The sequence below is a fragment of the Molossus molossus genome, unplaced genomic scaffold (assembly GCF_014108415.1).
Source record: "Molossus molossus isolate mMolMol1 unplaced genomic scaffold, mMolMol1.p scaffold_m16_p_18, whole genome shotgun sequence".
In the NCBI taxonomy this organism is placed as follows: domain Eukaryota; kingdom Metazoa; phylum Chordata; class Mammalia; order Chiroptera; family Molossidae; genus Molossus; species Molossus molossus.
Window position 1 is genome coordinate 2,350,166 of NW_023425353.1, and position 18,950 is coordinate 2,369,115.

General features: G+C 51.7%; 1 long non-coding RNA gene across 6 annotated transcripts in view; it reads left to right on the plus strand.

Annotated features, from left to right (window-relative positions):
• LOC118633076 overlaps positions 1–18,950 on the plus strand; it is a 269,140-nt gene that overhangs the window by 114,175 nt on the left and 136,015 nt on the right. The gene's annotated exons all lie outside the window — the stretch shown is intronic.

Genomic DNA, 18,950 nt, shown 5'->3' on the forward strand with positions numbered 1-18,950 from the left:
GTGGAGCCAGGGACTCCAGCTGGCAGGGAGAGGCCCCTGGCGGGGGCAGGGGGCACGGAGTCCGGCCCGTGGAAAAGGGCCTTTCAGAAGGGCGGTGGGGAGGCAGCGAGAGCCTTGCTCGCATTGATCTGGTTCAGGAGCCAGAGGCATCCTGGGCTCATTCGGGTCCCTGACGAGGTCACGGTGGAACAGCAGTAGCTTGGGCTATGGCTCACCTGCCCTCCCGAGAGAGCCCTGATGTGGAGGAGCCTTCAGAGGTCCTTGCCTTGGCAGTGTGCCAGGAGCACATGGGGTGAGCGGGCATTCCCCGAGGGGCGGTCGGTCCCCTGCTTCGTCTCTGACCTGTGCATAAGTGTCGTGTTTTCGTAAGTAACATGCTCACTTCCCACTGTTCAGCTCCAAGCCTTTGCAGAGACGGTGCTGGGTGCCAGCTGAGGAACCCTCGGGCGGGACCCCTCTTGCCAGCCGCAGTGCCTCCTGGTTACGCAGTGTGTGCCTCCGCGGGCCTGTGCTTGGTTCTGGCCTTGCCCGTCCGGTCCATGGCGTGTGCCCCAGGAGAGCCTCAGGGAGAGGGGTAACTGGACCGAGCTGTGTGCGCCCACGGACTGCCCTGGGCCCTGATTCAGGGTCATAGCTCTTCATTCCGAGGGCAGAGGTGTCGTCCTCATTCTCCTGGGAGAAAGCCCACCCAGCTAGAGAAGCCCAGCAACCCCACACCCGGGCCATGGGCACATCCGTCACTGGCGGCCCTGTGTGTGGGCAGTTTCCCTGACTGCCTTTTCTGAGCAGGGCCCTGAAAGGTCCCAGCCCACGACCACTGAGAGCGGGAGCTCTCTTCCAGGGTCGATGTGCTGGTCAGGAGCTGCCCACAGCGAGTTCTGAGCTCTGAGTGCCGAGTCACATGAGAAGACTCGGCAGAGGGGCACGGAGACCAGGGGAGGGGTCGGTGTGGTCAGGCTCTGGATTGTGAGGCAGGTGCCTCTCCGGTGAAAACTCACCATCAGTTCATTTACCTGGGGCAGGAGGTGGGTCTGTTGGTGGTGCTGGAGGGCAGAAGCGTGGGAGCTGGAGAGGACAGCTGGGTTGACCAGTGGCCATGCACCCAGACCAGTAAACTCAGATCACAAGTATATATTGGGAGTCCTTAATTTGGACCAAATGAAACTACATCACGTACAGACTTTAAAACAGGTAGCCCTGGCCCTGCCGGTGTGGCTCAGGGGTTGAGCGTTGACCCAGGCACCAGGAGGTCACCCGTTCAATCTCTGGTCTGGGCACATGCCCAGGCTGTGGGCCAGGTCCCCAGTGGGGGGCATGCAGGAGGTGGCTGATTGATGTTCTCTCTCATCAATATTTCTTTCTGTCTCTCCCTGTCCCGTCTAAAAATATCATTAAAGGGAAAATAAATTAAAAAATAAAACTAAAACACGTAGCCCTGGCCGGTGTGGCTAAGTGATTAGAGCGTCAGGACACTTACCAAATGGTCGTGGGCTTGATTTCAGCACATAGCTGGGTTGCAGGCTCCATCTCTGGCCCCAGTCTGGGTGCATGCAGGAGGCAATGGATTGATGCGTCTCTCTCCCATCACTGTTTCTGTCTCTCTGTCTCCCCCTCTCCCCCTCCCTCCCACTCTCTTTAAAAAGATCAGTGGAAAAAATATCCTTGGGTGAGGATCAACAACAACAAAAGCCATGCTGTAGGTGGTGGCTGGTTTGAATTTCCTACGGTTGGATGACGAACACAGTGGGACTCAGCAGAATTTATCTAAGGAGAGGCCAGGTTTCTGACTCTGGTGAAACGGTTTCACATGGAGGGTGGGGATTTGGCTGAAGACACTGCAAGATTCCGACTGTACGTGAATAGGTTCTCACCTGTTAATACTGTGTTTAGCAAGTTAGAGGATACCTGGAACTTACTAGGGGGAGACCACCCTTGGGGGGCCCGTCCGGGAGATGTGTGAGGGGCGTGCATCTCGGAATAGCCTTGAGCAGTCCTGAAGGCAGGGGGAGGTGTTTGAACTGAACCATGTTTTATTTTCTCTAGAAAGTCTGTAGCCTGTTTTGTGACAGGAACATATAAACAGAGCCCACCTGCACGCCAGACATAGGTCACAGCTTCCTCTTCCCCACCCTCCTCCCGCCGGGGAGTGGCCGGTTCCAGGGCGTCACTTCCCACCTGCTGGCTGTCAGGCCCTGTGCGGGGGCATACTGGCCCAGTGTGCACTGCTGGGCGCCGCGGGGCGCGTGCCCCCGAGGGTGTGCGTGCAGCGGCTTCGTCTGCCTGTGGCGCCCTGTTCGGCAGACACCGTGGGGGCCCCGTGGGCACTCGGAGGGTCTGTTACTCTGAGCAGGGAGAGGAGCTTGCTGTTGGCCACTCCCGGGTGGCACTGCTTTGGCACAGAGACCTGGGTCGCTGGACTGAGCCCCCAGCACCAGCCACGTGTCTGTGCAGCTTGCCGTCCCCATGAGCTCTCGGGTGTGAGTGATGTCGACCTGTGTTTTTAGACATAATGTTACTTTGACTTTTTACACGGGATGAGAATATGCTCGTCATCCCACTTCATTCTAACATGAAACAAAAGCCATTGTGACTGAAATAGAGAGCTCGAAGTGACTCACTCGCCATAAAATGTGCTTTGTACATAGAGTCCCAGAGATTTATAGCTTTTAGCACCATTTTATTATGGCTAGTGCTGATTAAACTTGAGCGTGGCCAAAGTCCTTTGGCTCCCACAAAATAAAAGTAACACCCCCCAAAAAACCAGCTCCCAAGCATTCCTGGATGAAGCCATTCTGTGTGTCTCTTTGCTGTAACTGGACCGGCCATTTCCCACGCGACCGACCAGAGGGGCCGGTGGTCAGGGCTGCGCTGAGATGACCGCGCGAAGGGTTCAAGCCTCCGCATCGTCTTTTAACTAGGGGTGGCGTCCGGTCAGAGTTGGCTGAGATTACAAGGTGTCATTGAGAATGATGGAGCTCCCGGCTCCCGGTGCACAGTGTAAACTTTATCCTCCCCTTTCTTCATTTCGGGGTAAACGTGCCTTGGGCGGCCACACGGTTGACGACATGCATTTCAGATGACGGGCGTGCTCCATGCTGTAATTGAGCCATAAATGAGCTTCAACTTCTGAAATGCTGTTTATGACCTTAAAGCCCTCGTTCCTCCAGACTAGGTGGAAGGCTTGCTAATATCGAGAAGATGGGACCTGATTTATTATTTCGGGGCCACTAACACATTACCTGGCTTCGAAGTTCTAATGGCCAAGAATGTTGTAAAAAGTGAAAAAATTAGCTTTCATTTTGTATGAAAATTGAAATCCTCTTAATGCACAGATTAATTATCTAATTCCTCTGGGATCACACGTTTTGGTGGGTGAGTGCTTTGCCTTATGAACAACACTGGAAAGCAATGTTGCATTGAACAGTGCATGAATATGGGAGTTAAAATCATCTCATATGCAGTGGGACACTTATTTGCAATGATGAGGTTTTAAGAAAATATCCGTGTCTATTACCTGATGGACAGAGATGAAGAGCAAGATTGCCTGTTAGAACTGTTTGTGACAATTACAAAAAATCGTTGTTACTTGGCAATACAAGAAAGCCTGTTAGAAGAAATAGACCCCTTCGGTGTTCCCCTGTGGGGTGATTTCTACACCTTGTTCGGTATGCGAGTAATTCCTAACTGCCAGGTGTCCATCTGTACACCCTTCCTGATTCTCTAACTGGTGCATGAAGCCTGACCTGTACCTTGCTTTGTTTATGCATCTGTCAGGACAATATGTCATCTTCTCTTAAAAATGCAAATGTCTGCCTGCAACACGGAGCTCTTCAGTCAACAAATAAATTGAGGTAAAGACTGTACCTAATACCCATTTAATTTAAATTCATTTTATAAACATAAAGACGCCTTTTAAGAGAAGCTTTAATTCCTACTAGCACCTTGATTTGTGGTTGCCATGGAGAATCAAATCTGTCATTTGACAAGAAAAGTCACCCGTTTATGACAGCACTTTATCTTGTCTCTCCAGGGGAAGAAAATGTCAAAAGTGAGAGCAGAAAAAAAATAAAGCCTTGAAACACCAGAATTTCTTGATTTCATTTTTATTATTCAGCTATCATATCCTTTCTGATAATAGCAACTTGGTGAAAATAAATAATGTCCCTACCGTAAAATCAAACACTTCCTGTTGGAACGGACAGGGCTCTTTGTGCCTGTCAGCGCTGTGAAGTCTGGCAAGGAACAGTTATTAGATAAACCTGCGGTGCCCAGATCCCATTTTCTTTTCATTATAGTGTCAAAATAATTATACCTGTGTAATTTGGGTAAGAAATTGCAGAATAAGTAAAAATGGTCCATTGCAAGAGATTGCTTTACGCTTGTGTTCCTTGCAGGGTGGGTCTCTAGCAGCTGAAGAAATAAATGCCGGGGAAAGTATTTTCATTTTAATAAAGATGTAGAATAGGTCTTCCGTATTATTTGCCAAATGGGTAGGTAAATGCTGTTCTCTGTTACTTTTCTTACATACATATTTTGCAAATCAGAATAAAAAGGCAGACTATTTCCCTTTGTCATGAGCTGGGATATTATGTGTTACCTAAGATTTCTTAAAAATGTTTTATTTGTCTGAGGCTTATTTGGTCTTTTGAAAATGGAGTTGCACTTTTCGAGATTGAAAATATTTCGAGTTCTGATGCAGAGCTGGTCCACAGGCCCTTCGTCGCTTGCCCTGTGCCCATGTAACGTGCATGTAAGTATGTGTGTGGACACATCCATGTTGCGAGGACGTATGCCTCCCTGCTGCCTTCACAGTTAAACTCGGACTTTCTTTGGAGATTTGCATTGCGTTACACCGAAATGTTGGCCTTCTGCTCCAAGAGCACGTGGGAGTCATCGGGCTGCAGCTTTCTTGCGGGCACTGGCTTTGATTGCGGGAGCATTTTACAGCTTGATGTGGCTCAGAAGTGATCTTGTATCGACGAGAGAGCTTATAATAGCAGACCCTTCAGTGCAAATATCTGACTGGTAGGGAGCTGGTTTCTGGGACAGTTGTTTCCACGAGATTACAAAAATGGAGAGAGAAGAAAGGGCTGAACTCTCATTTTCTTGGAATTGGCGCGTGGCACCGGAGCGGGAGCCAGCGCTGCTGCGCCTGCCGTGCGGCGTGGTTCCTGGCCTGTGCCGTGGTGGGTGTGTGGCAGGAAGGTTGTGGGGAGGAGGAAGGGCTGTGACCTGTGGCAAACACACATACCAGCAAATATCAATAAAAACATGTTTTCACAGGAATATTTTTTTATTGCTTCGATCATCACGCATGTTGGACAAACTGCATGTTTTTGCCCAGTGGTTGAACTGTTTCCCTGTTCATGTGCCTGGGAGTGCCCAGTTGCCCAAACGTGAGACACGGTACACCGAAGTGTGCTTTAAAGGGACATGCACCAAATCTGAATGTGCACATCACTGTAATTCTGAGTCAGTGCTGCCGTGATATTTAACATGCAGGACTCTGGTCCTCCACTCTGATAAAATTGTTATTTGCTTTCATGGAAGTGAACATGGAGACGTGGCTAGGTCCCTGATCAGGACTCGGTCTCTGTTGTTGTCGCTGAGGACGTTTGCGGTGCCTGGCAGTGTGCACACCCGTGGGTAACGACGCGGTGTTGCTCGGTGCCCCTGACTCAGCCGAGTCAGGACTGCCCAGCAGTGCTTAGTGTATCAAACAGGCTTTTATGTCGTTGGATTTTTACATTTTAATATGACATCTTAATTTTAATTAATGTAACTTTCTACGATTTCTGATTCCTATGAATTTGTGAATGCTTTTATTTATCTTCTATTTTTTTAAGTTGCATAGTGAGGATTAGCAAAGATACCAAGAGCATGGGAGAGGTGTGTGAGGAGTGAAGCCAGCCTTCGGAGCCTGGCACCCACCAGCCCTCGGACCCTCCCCACACCCGTGGCAGGAGCGGCTGCTTTGAGGACGCACCTCAGAGATCAGTGCCAGGGCATTCTTTCTCAGATGAGGCGTTATTTCTCAGTAATAACCTTCAAATACTCTTTCTTCAAAAACAGAGCTACTGGTGTTAGTTGATAGAGATATTTTGTAAGGAAGAAACCCCAGCTTCGCTACTCCCTGGGTCGGTGTAAGAGCACTGTCCTGTTACGTGCGCAGCACACTGGGCACCTCCTGGAGCCGCCCCTGCGGCGGGACGCCTCACAGCCTCTCTGCACCGGGCAGGCCTGCGCCCCTCCCGGAGAAGAAACTGGTGTTGCAGATGATCAGCACTGTCCCGAGTCCCGGTGCTGCTGTGCAGAGGGCTTGATATTTGAACAGTCTGTTTCCAAGGTCTCCAAGGGAAAAGGGAGAGGCCTGAGGGTCCAGGGATCACTTAAAATAAGTTTTGGTCCCTATTATGATGTGGTCAACTTGTATGCAGAATGTCAGCTCAGGACGTGGGGCACTAATGCTCATCTCTGGAAAACTAAGAGTTCACCAGAAAACCAGCCCTTTCTCTTGAATGTAGCTTTTTTGCTTCTGCAATAATGAAAGTAACAGCAACCTTATTTACATCTCAGAAATAGTTTCCTCAAATTTCCTGTTTTGCCAGACTTTTGTGCCCCCCCCCCCCCTGCCCCGTGCTCATAGGCTTGTCCGTCTGCGGCAGCTCTGCCGGGGCTGCTGCACCTCCGGCACCCCTGACCCGCCTCACCGCGGCCCTCTCCACAGACACCAAGTCCTTTCCCTCAGTTTCTCCAGACTTTATGGCTGTGCTTTTGGGGGGGCCCTTTGTCCAGGTACCAAGGCATGCTTTATTGTTTTAAGGTAGTGAAATTATAGTCATGTTTTAATAATTGAATGAAAGAGCACTTTGCACTGAAAGGGAAAATAGTGCTATCTATCTTTTTAAATTTTATTTTTCAAGTACAGTTTACATTCAGTATTATTTCTTATTAGTTTCAGGTGTACAACATAGTGGCTGGACATTCATGTACTTGACAAAGTGTTCCCCCCGAAGTTCCCATGCCTACCTGGCACTGCAGTCATCCAGTATTATTGACTGTATTTCCGAAGCCGTATTTACACCCCAGGACCCCTGTGTAACAGTCCGTTTGTGCTGCCCAGTCCCTTGCCTTTCCCACCCAGACCCTCAGGCCTCCACTTTGCAGCCCCCACCTGTCCTTGGCGTCTGTGGGTCTCTTCCCGTTCCGTTTGTGCGTGTATTTAAGGGTGGTGTTTATTACACTCTTCTCACGTCTCCCTCACTCCTGGATGGCAGGTAAAGAAGACGTCACTTTGTAGGGGTCCCCATCACGGAGCCCCCACCTCACTGTGTATAGGCCCCCATCACGGAGCCCCCCAAATAACTCTGTACGGGGCCCCCATCGTGTCGCTCCCATGTAACTGTCTACAGGGGTCCCCCCATCACGTCGCCCTCACCTAACTGTGTACTGCTCCCCCATCATGTTGCCCCCACGTAAGTGTGTATGGGGGGGGCCCCCATCACGTGGCCTCCACATAACTGTACAGGGCCCCATCACGGAGCCCCCACAACTGTGTACAGGCCCCCATCACAGCACCCCCACATAACTGTGTATGGGGTCCCCATCACGGAGCCCCCACAACTGTGTACGGGGCCCCCACAACTGTGTACGGGGCCCCCATCACAGCGCCCCCACATAACTGTGTACGGGACCCCCATCATGGAGCCCCCACGTAACTGTTCGCAGTGTTTTTCTTTTTTAGATGACCTGCACCAAGGAAGTTGGAAGTGCAAACCTTTAAAATATTTTGATTCTTCATAATAATCTAAAAACAAAAACAAAAACAACCGTAAAACTCGGATCTTTGAACGCATGATGTGAGGGGGACTCAGACTCAAATGCATTTTGTTTCCTTCTCGCGTTGCAGTCAGTTAATTCTTTGAAATACCTCCCTGACCAACCTGGAAGAGTTTTCCTCATTCATTTTATCCAGATTGTATCAAAAGCCATGTTTTCTTAACCAGTTACGGGAATTTTTATTTAGGATCCCGTTGAGAGCTAGTTTTCTTTAATTAAAGGAACTGGAGTTTAATGACTAAAAGCCAACATATGACAGGTTATTTATTGCTATTGGTTAAATTGATTGGTTTGGCCGTAAATAGAGTGAGTATTGGAAGTGAGGAAGCGCTTTCATGACGGCTGGTCTTGTCTGTCCGCGTGTCTGCGCCCGGGGCACATGCTCCGTGGCGGCCTCGCCTGGCCGGCAGGTGCTCCTGCCGTGTCCCCAGGGCCCTGGTCGTTTCTCACGGAAAGTTCAGCACAGAGGACGTGTGTGTGCGGGTGCTACTGAGAATCCACACATTGACCTTAAGAAATCGAGTATTTGCAAAGAGATGTGTATCATTCCTAACAATTCCACAACACTTGGGGACATACACAAAGCCAGGACATGCTTCTTAAGTCTTTGCACATCGTGCGGTTGCAGTGTGCTGACCGGTTCAGCTGGGGATTGAGCAGCCATCAGAACAGTGGACGGCGTTTGAACCTGAAGATGGCCCGTGGTTCTCAGCCAGAGTGGACAGCAAGCAGGGCAGGGCCGCCGCGCGCCAGGAGTTGTTTCAGAGGGTCTGAGATGGGATCCAGAAGTTTGGACTTTTTAAAAAGCCCCTTTGATGAGTCGAATTTAGGTCCACAGCCTTTATTTATCTTTTTTTTTTCATCCTCACCCGAGGACAGTTTTCCATCTTTTGCTCAGATAGAGTGGGAGGGAGAGAGAGGAAGAGAGAGAGAGAAACATCGATTTCAAAGGGACACATCGAGTGGCTGCCACCCGCACGACCAACCAGGGCCGGGGACAAACTGCAACCGAGGTACACGCCCTTAGCGGGAACCGAACCCGGGCCTCTCTGGACCGCAGGCCGACGCTCTAACCGCTGAACCAAACCGGCCAGGGCCACAGCTTTTATTATCTGTGTTGTAGAAGCCAGGGGATCGTCCTTACTAGCCCCCCCCACCCCCATCAAGAGCAGCTGGATGAAAATCTCTCAGGTAGCATCAGAGGGATCAGGCATGGATTTTATCAAAATGCCGGTTCTGACTCCGTGGGGCTGGGTGGGGCCTGGGACCCCATGGCTCCCACAAGTTCCCAGAGGACGCAGAGGATGCTGGTCCAGGCCACACTCAGAACATCAAGGCTCAATCATTTTTAAAAATATATATATTGCAGAGTTTTTGAAAAGAAACAAAAAATTTGAAAGCAACTCTGGGTGTTTCTGTCTCTGTGGTTTTCTTTTGAACACCCCCCTCTCTCTCTGGCTCAGGCTGGCTTCGGAGTGTCACCATGTCTCTGAAGGTGAAGGAGCGTTTTCAGAAACAGTGAAGAGACAGGTGACGCACCTGTGTGGAGGCACAGAGTCTCACCTAGCCGTGGGGGCGCCGTCCCTCTGCACGGAGGGGCAGTGAGGACTTTCCGCCACTCTGTCTCACCCTCCACAGCTGCTGTGATGTAGCAGAGCAGAGACTGTGTCTAGACTCCAGGGTCACCGGGGAGGGACGTTTGCAGAGGGAGGTGGGAAGTCACCTTCCGGCTCAGGACTCCCTGCCAGAGTGTGAAGACGGACTCTGTAAGGGATTTGGGAGCAGAGGAGATGGCAGGGTGGACAGAGGCGAAGTATACCCTCTCTGCTTCAGAGAGCACCCTGTGGACTCCATCTGCTCCCTGTCTCTTAAGCACAGATGTCTGGTTCTTAATGAGATTTTAGGATTTTTTTCACTTTGCATGAAAAGTCTTCTATTTGAAGACTTCCTAGTTTGGACTGTGGTGTCAAGCTTTGTACCTGTTCGTGAGTTCCCTTCAGACCGGGGTGTGTGGGAGGCGCGGCCAGCGGGCTCAGCAGCGCTTCGGGGCTCCCTGGCGTTCCTTCAGTGAGGGTAGGGCTCCAGGGCCCGAAGCTGTGGCGGCAGAGTGACTTTGGACCAGATCTCTGGGTTGGGGCTGGGGGAGCTTGGTCTCATTTGCTAAAAAGTGGGCTTTAGATAAATGAGCTTTATATGTTCATTGTTACTCCTTGTGTTGAAATCCTGTTACATCTGACCCTTTTATTCAGCCTGTGCGGCTGCCCAGATGACACCGGGAATCTCCTTCAGCTGTTGGTATAACCAAGGTGACCTGCTCTCAAAATACCCACCTGCATGTATCACTCAGCTGGAAGATGTATTGATAATTCAGGTTGTGAACCAATAACTCCCTTGCCCAGTGGACATTAGGAAACGGGGGGTTGGTAGGGATAAGCTTGTGGGGAACCCTGCTTTATTCTTATTATCTGTGTTTGGTTGGCTGGTATTGGAATTTATCATGAAGCCATAAATGTCCTATTCTCCTTGTCTTCCTTTCTTAGGAAGTTAGGGAGTAGGCAGTGTGGGGACGTTCGCTGGTGCCGGGTGGGGCAGGACGGGAGGGTGCTGGTGCTGGGAGTACCCTGAAGCAGCCTGTGCTCACCCTGTCAATGGAGCCACACAGGTAATTGAAAGAAGGATGTGGGCTGGGTAGGGCGAGCGGAGGAGCTCAGCCTTGCTGCCCCAGCCCTCCCACTGCTGCTAGGACTGCTGGCCACCGTGTCAGGTCTTCTGAATGTCCCAGAGGTGCCAACAGGCAGGGCGGGCCGCGTACCGGCTTGGTCCACCCATTGGGAGACTCCACTGACTGAGGAAGGAAGGGAGGGAGGCAAGTGTGGAGTACGTTTCCACTTTCCGGGAACACGAGCAGGTTTTGTCAGCAATTGAAAAACTATCAAACAATAACATTTCACCGCAGCTGACTTGGGAGGGAGGCAGGCCCTCTGCTCTGTGACCCTCAGAGGATGACAGATCTTGACCAAAGCAGCGTCCACAACCGAATACTTAGCCTCATCTCCCAAGTTCAGCCCTCTCAGATAGTAACTATAACAAGAACCTGCTTTGGGACAGTAAACCTGAATGAACCGAGCATTTAGCCCATAGAGAATAAACTCGTATCTGGAAACTCATCCACTGTTGTGCCTGAAGTTCAGGTGTCTTGCCTTGCTGTTTTTTTAGATCTACCTGTGTTAATAAAAAGATATTATTGCATGCAAATCACCCACCTTTCTGAGCTGTTACCCATAACAGCCTCCACAGAACATCTCCGCTTACATCTGCTCCTTTCGCTCGGAGCTAACTCGGTTCTGGAACTCCCGAGTGTTTAGCCTTGAGAGTAATTTCTGTTCTGTGTCAAGTTTCTGTGAGCTTTCCCGTTCCCTTTACAGTGCCCTTTGGTGGCATTTCAGACACAGGGCTGTAGGTATCAGAAATGGATATAAATTCACCTTTGGGGGCCCCTACAGGTAAAATTTTTACAATCACACGTGCACCTTTACCTTGTTGCTCTGACTTTTGCCACAGAGAGGTGTGTGACCACCTACACAGGACACACGCCTTCCAACATGAGAACGGTGTCGTCGTGTTCCTTGGAGAGCCGCAGCCCGAAGCGCTCGTTTTAGCTGCGGAGTGACTGCAGGTGGCCTGGCGCTCACACGTGCTGTTTGGCGCTCGGGCAACCCCTCTTCTGCCCACCCTTTCTCCTGTTTGATGGCGGCTGGGGATTTACCAGCTACACAAACCAGACCAGTGTTGCCTCCTTCTAGGGTCCGGGATGTTCTCTCCATTTCTGTGTTTGTTTTCAAACTGGGGACAGCACTCGAGGTGGTGTTGGTCCCAGTGCTAAGAAGATGGCGCATCCCTGACATCTAACCCCCTCTCTGCCTCCCCCCCGGCTGAGCAGCAGCATCTCCAGACCACTAGTGGTGTCATTGCAGTATGTTCATCAGGTCACATTGTATTTAATTGGCTTTGTGTTTGGTCTTTTTGTTTCAATAAAGGATTATTGGAATATTTTTTTAAAAAGCCCATTTAAATGAAGCTCTCTTATTTAAAACACATATAAACATTCTTTAACTGTCTTTCACTGCAGGCCTCTGTATCTTCCTTCGCACGCTTTCTGAGAGCACGTATGTTCAGGTTCATCTGTGCTTGCATGTGCTCCAGCCACGTGCTTACCACTGAGCACGTCTGAGTCGCTCTTCACTGGGCTCCACGGTCCTTGAGGAAGGGACGATCTGTTACATCTCCCTGTCAGGTCTGACAGACAGGATGTTCTCCCACACAAAGGGGTGCCCCCGCCTCCCCGGCCAGCCCGCGAGTGCATGCTCCCAGGCCTGGTGGCGGTGTCCGTGTCGATGCGCAGCGTGGCCAGCCGCAGTAGCAGGCAGCTGCATGTGATTTTGAACTCCACGCACCGAACTGTAATAAAACAATATAAGCACTGCTCGGGGGAAGATTGGATGCAGTTATCCTTACACAGACTCGGGCATATGAAAGCGGTGCTGGCTGACAAGAGGATTTTGAGATTTGATTTTGATTGAATTGCAGAATTGAACAGGCCAGGAATGTCGGTGGGAGGCGGCGGCCTGCAGTGCGTAAAGTTTTATTCACGCGGGCTTTCCCATGCCAAGTAGGTGGGTTATTGGGAAAGGTGTCAAGGGACATAAAGTGGAAGCGCCCAAACCATAAAATATAGGCAGGAGGCGAAAATTACTTCTTGCTTAGTATATAATTAGGTCTCAAAATAAAAAAAAAAGGGGGGGGGATATTCCACAAAATTGTGTATTCTTCCCTCTCTTTAAAGAAAAAAAAATGACCAACTCATCATGTTACTTATTTTATTCCTTCAAGAGAAACTGAATTTAGCTTTTCTTATGCCATTCCTTAGTTTTGTTCAAAACTGACATAGGGTGGTGGGTTTCTCGGAAAGAGGGTACTAGACATGAGCTGTCATGTCAGGAACAGAGCGGCACGGGTCACACCCCGGCACGCGGGCGGACCTGGGCCGGGCCCTGCGCAGCTGGTGCAGGGCTCCGGCGGCGGGCGTGGGGGCGCTGTGTGGAGCCAGCAGTTCTGTGCGGAAGTTCCACAGGAGGGGGTGGGGAGAGCCGGTTCCTCATCTGTCCTGGTTCTTTTTTTTTTTTACTCCTCACCCGAGGACATGTTTCCATTTTTTGTTCAGATAGAGTGGGAGGGAGAGAGAGAGAGAAGCATCAACGTGAGAGGGACACATCGAGTGGCTGCCACCTGCACGACCAACCAGGGCCGGGGACAAACTGCAACCGGGGTACGTGCCCTTAGCGGGAACCGAACCCGGGTCTCTCTGGACGGCAGGTCGACGCTCTAACCGCTGAGCCAAACCGGCCAGGGCTCGTCCACGTGCGCGGTTTCTGCTCGGGTCACTCCTGAGGCACTTCTCAACGTTGCCAGTGCGGAGGAGAGACCTCACGAAGCGTCTCAGTGTGGAATCTATTGGTTTAGCATTTCTAACCAAAGTGGTTTTGGTTTAATAATCGAAATTCGGAATACACACTCTTGGACTCGATACGCAGTTGTGGTTTTTCTTTGCCCGTCCCCTGCTTCTTGTTCTACTGCACCCCGTCTTTAGAAGCATATTGTTTGTAAGTGAGGCTGCGCATGGAACGTGGGACACGGGGGCCCTTCTTCTCTGAAACGAAACCCCCTCCTCTAGTGCTCAGTTCGAAAGAACTCTCATGTCGTAAGGTTGTATTTGCCTCTCGGAGATTTGTAAAACTTCTTAAACCCAAGTTCCATAGAGCTATGTTAGGATGTAATTAGATATATTTTTTTTTTCTAAAAATAAACTCTATGAATATTTATCTAATCAAACAATAATTCATTTACAAGCAGCCCTTGAAAGGAAAACTGACTCATCGATCTGAGTGGTCAGGTGGCAAGATCCGTATGTGGTCCCTTTTAATTTTAAGTTACATCCTCTCTTTCTTCAGGATTTAGGCAGAAATGATGTCGGAGAATGGGATTTTCTGCTGTTTTGGAATTCATCCAAATCTGCGTGGGGTGGACAGGAAGGGATTGTTTAGGAAATGCTCACAGAGTTGCAAAGGGCTGCTGCCTTTGAACTTGGTAAGATTGCAGGAGCTTGTCCCTGCCCTGCCTCTCCAGCCATGAGCTTCTGGTTTGAAGGGAGCGAGTGCTGTCATGTTGACGCCGGTCTGTACCTTGGTGCGTGGCCGCAGCTCACTGCCCCACGTGCAGGTGCGTGGGAAGCACACTGTGCTCCTCTCCCTCGAAGGCCAGACAAAGGAGAGGACAGCAAGGTGCCTGGGGTGAGGGTTTAAGGAGACGCTCACTGTCAGGTGTTGACCCTGAACTTGAACAACTCTGAGAGTGGATGCCTTCTTCAATTTCGCACCCTAAGTTCCTTGCTTGTGTCCCTCGTTCTGGGACTGGCTGTAACACTTTTGGAAGGCTGTGTTTGGTCTGCGTTCTTGCAGTCGAAAGAAGTCCTTGCACTATGTAAAGCTCACGAACCACTTTGCAATTTCTGTGACCTACCCTGTTTTTCTCAGACATTCAGCAGAAAACGAGGCAGCGGATGTGACTCGACAGGGCTGTGTGGTCACGGTCTCCACGCCGCTGCCCCAGTGAGCGGCATCTGTGTCTGAACTAAAAAGCAATTTTGCATCAGGTCTGGTCGTAACTTGTATTCCTTCCTTTGATCCCGTGGCAGCTGGGGCTCGGCCTCGCTGACGAACAGCCACACACCTTATTAAGTTGTATCCTTGCAAGTGCCCTCTGTTCAGAAGGCATGTGCTGGTATTACTAGGTTGGAGTGTGCCAAGCAGGTTTGGAAGGGTTGATACTTGGCCATTATTTGGCTCTGAGGTCGTGGAAATGGGGGTTCAAAGCAGAGAAGTGAAGGGTGCTCCAGGCACCCTCACTGGAGACAGTGAAGCAGTTGACAAGCATGACCTCTGTGCCGGACACACAGCCGCCATCTCCTAGTCGTGTGTGTCTCGGGAAGAGCTCGCCTCCGATTCCTCCCATTTCATCCTCAGGAAAACCCAGTTTGGTGGGTATCACCATTACCCACTGGCTCCCAGTGAGGGGATCCCTGCCTGAAGAAACGAGATGATCCGCCCAAGTTCGCAGCTCAAAACAACAGAGCCCAACTCTTGACTCTTACTATCAGTGCTCTCATCCGCTGCGTAACCTCCCGCTTGCTGAGCGGGGACCTGGGGGCAGGTGCGCCTGCCGTGGACAGGGCACCGGGAGCTCCGCAGTGCTGATCATTCCCTGCCAGTCCGCAGCCTTCACTGGCTGAGCTGTTCAAGCACAGGTTTGTGCAGACTTCAGTGGAGCAGGATCCGGTACCTTTCTCTGTGAAAGCCACCCAGAAGCCCGTGTAAGGGAAGAGGCGGTGGGAGTCCTCACCTCCCGTCAGGGCAGAGGCATCTCCGACCGAGCAGAGCTGACTGTCAGTCACTGCAGTTGCCGTGCTCGGATGGCATGTGTGCACTGAGCCCTGCCGCCAGGTGGGCAGCGTTCACATTCCTTAGCAGGGAAGCTTTCTCGGGCCCTTAACTCAGTGGGGTCATGAGACTTGGCGCTGTCTGATGTGTGGTGTGTATGAATGAAGCCTCTTTCTTAAAAGTTGAAATTGGTTTAAGAAAACTGGAAGAATGAGTCATTTTAGGTTCTCTCAAAACATGTCTGCGCTTGTCTCTGGCTGACTCTACAGCATTGAAATTTCTCTGTGATCCCGAGTAGGACAAAGGACGAGAAACAGATGCCTACTCTCCTCCGTTCGGGTGAGTGTACAGGTTTGATACAAATGTATTTAAAAGGCTAGAGTCTTTTAGTAGGACCCTGCTTCTATGTTATAGCCTGTTTCTTAACAGGCAAAGGCACTGTGAGCTTGGATGGCCTTTCTTTTAGCCATGTTGCTGTTAGCCTGAGGCCTGTCCACCCTTTCTTCAGTGTCCTCTCATTTCCTGTGTGGTCACTGGAACGTAGGCCTTGATGGTTCAAGTCTCCGCGAGTGGAAGGCGGGTGGGCATGGAGCAGGTCAGCGATCTGACCCCAGGTAGCTTACACCAGCTATCGGCTCCTTTCTGCTGTAGTGATTCCCCTCTGGACCCGACTCAGACCCGTGGCAGCTGGTTGCCATCGCTGCCCAGGTACCCCCCTGCCTCAGTTCGCTCACCTGTTAAGTGGGTATTCTCTTTGTGAGCTCTTTGGGGCCTCCCGGGAACTCGCTGCAGAGGGCCTGGGCACACAGTGGCTGATTTTTTTTTTTAATCTTCACCTGAGGATATTTTTGCATTTATCTTCAGATAGAGCAGGAGGAAGAGAGAGAGAGAAACATCGATGTGAGAGAGACACATCGACTGGCTGCCACCCACACGACCCCAACCGGGGCTGGGGACGAACTGCAACCGAGGTACGTGCCCTTACAGGAACTGAACCTCCCCGGTCCGCAGACCGACACTCCAGCTGCTGAGCCAAACCGGCCAGGGCTACAGTGGCTGAATTTAAACAGCAGTCACCGTTGGCATATGCAAACGTGTGTAGACAGAGATGTTCAGGCCACTAGCATGTTTTATTTAACTTGTATGATATTCTAAATAAAACATTTGAATTTATCAATTCTGTTTACTGAGTTTCCCATGGAAAACTCAGGTTTCTGGCTTCTTGTCAAAAATTAGGAGACACGGCAACATCCGCCTTGCTCCCAGACCGCCACGTGCTCACTAGGCTCCCAAGGTGTCCCTCAGGGACACGCCCACACTCCCTGGTGTGATTCCCGCTGGGTTTGGTCACTGGCATCTGCCTGGCACTGTGGGCATCTGAGCCGAGTTCCGGATGGAGGCTTCCTGAGGTCTCCCTGGTGCACCGACAGGGGCCCCACTGAGGACTGTACAGCTCGATTCTGGAAGGTGCCAATTTTTTAATCTCTGAAATGATTTCAGCTTTCTGGAAGTCGTGCATCCCATATAAACAATGGGGTCCATAGAAAACATACTCATTGGAGAATTATGAGGCGTATAATTGTGTGTAAATCTTACGAGTGAATTGTAAGAACATGACTTCATAGGAGCCTCTGAGACATTTGAGACATTACAGCATTTTAATAACACTTTGCTGCTTCCTGTGATGCTTCATTTTTACTTTTATCCATTTACCCCCCCACCCCCCTCCCACAAGTGTGCCCTGGGCACCTGGGTGCTGTCTCCAGCCCCACCCTTCTCTGCCCGGAGGCAGTGGCCTGGTCCCTCCCTCCTTAGGGCAGAGGCTCCAGGAGCAAGTCCTGTCTGCAAAGAGTTTATGAGGTTTCACCCACTCCTTCATTCTTGAACATGCTTTTCCCTGCTCATTACCCCCCCCCCCCCGCCCTCAGGGGCTGCCAGCAGTACATTATATCACCCCATCTCCAGCGATGCCACCCCTGTGCCCGAACCTGTGTGTCTGCAGGATCAAGAAGAGTCACTGGGCGCCGAGGAAGGGCGGCCACGCCTGGGAGTCAGCCTCAGCAGGCCAGCAAAGCCCCTTCTCCGCCGCCCAGGCTCCTCAGCGAAGGGCCAGAGCGAGCTTCTGCTCTGGTCTTTGTGGCAGCCAGGTTTCCACACCAAACCCCGAATTCCTTCGTTCACCCATGAGTTCTTCCCATACGTGCACTGATGCCTGTGCTGAGGGGCAGTGCTCTTCCAGTAGTCTGAGGCAGGCTTCCCGCCCGGCCCTGACAACCACAAACGAGGAATTGGAATCGTGGGGAATGCAGCCAAGAAAGGCCTTGGAAAGGGTGAGCGGACTTTGCTGAATACCATGGAGTTCAAGCACCCTTAGGATCTTCGAGCTGGCTTCTTCAGCAGCCCCCTGGATAGAGCTCATTTTGATTTTCCTGAAAATGTAGGAGGTAGCTTGTTCGTGGTCGGAACGTGGTCTTCGAGTCCCAGGCCAGGCCCCAGGCTCCACTCACCTCGCAGCAGTGTGTGGGCCCTTCCTGCCGTTCCTGGCAGCCCCGGCTCAGACCAGCTGAGTGGGAGTCCAGCCAGTGTTTCTTAGCTCTCCCAGATTTGGTCCCCTCACCTGTAAATTGGGGGTTACGGAGTCTGCCTCACAGTGACCACAGGTGAGGACTAAGGCGAAGAGGCTTATCAAGCGTGTGTACCGCCTGCCCTCACCATGGCTGTTCATGAACACCTCCTCCCCCCGGGCCACGGGGCACTCTGAAAGGGTGTCCTTCACACTCGTGTTCCAGAAAATCAAGGTCACCTGCTTGTTTCCCTGTTGAACCCTCCGCTGCCAGCCCCCCTCTCCTCCCCACGCATCCCTTGGGGGGTGATACAGGCGAGCGGGAGCGTCCCTCACGGATGGCAGCACCTCTGTCTGCAGCAGCCGGTTTGGTCGGGCTGCTTATCTGATCCAGGGAAGAGGCTGCGCTGCTCCGCAGGCTGGCCAGCCCGGCCCCTGTAACGACCGGCCCTCAGGTTAGCAGGAAAGCCTGGGTCCAGGAGCGATTCCAGCCACCGCGGCCGGCCGCGGAATGGGGAGTGCCCACCCGTGACACTGCAGCGGCCGCAGATTAGACGCCTATCTGCCATCTCGCCCTCCCTCCCCTTTCCTGTTTGGACTGGAGAGGTGATTGGAGCCTGGCGACAGTTGGCGGAAGTGCTGCATGGAGAGAGTGTTTATTTACAGCCTCGGTGCTGCTCAGGATGCGGTTTCTTGCAGGAAGTTCTGTCCTCCCCACCCCGGTTTGATCATTTCTCCAAAAAAAAAAAAAATCCCTGATTGTTCAGGCCCGGCCCTGGCGTGGAGTACCAGGAACCTGTCTGTACTTGGAGGCTTGCTGCCCGCGCCCTCCTCCAGGCCCGGCGTGCCGCCCAGGTGTGCAGGGCCGCCGTCCCTGGGCCCCGAGAGGGACGTGGGCCTGGCACGTGGGCCGCGAGTGCGCGTGGTGCGGGCCTTCTGCTCCGTCACAGCACCCGTGCCCGCTGAGGGTGCACGGGTGTCGGGGAGAAGTCACCTGGAGGTGAAGGCAGGCCCCATGCTGAGGGAGCAGGTTGTTGGTAAAAAGCCTTCGGGCG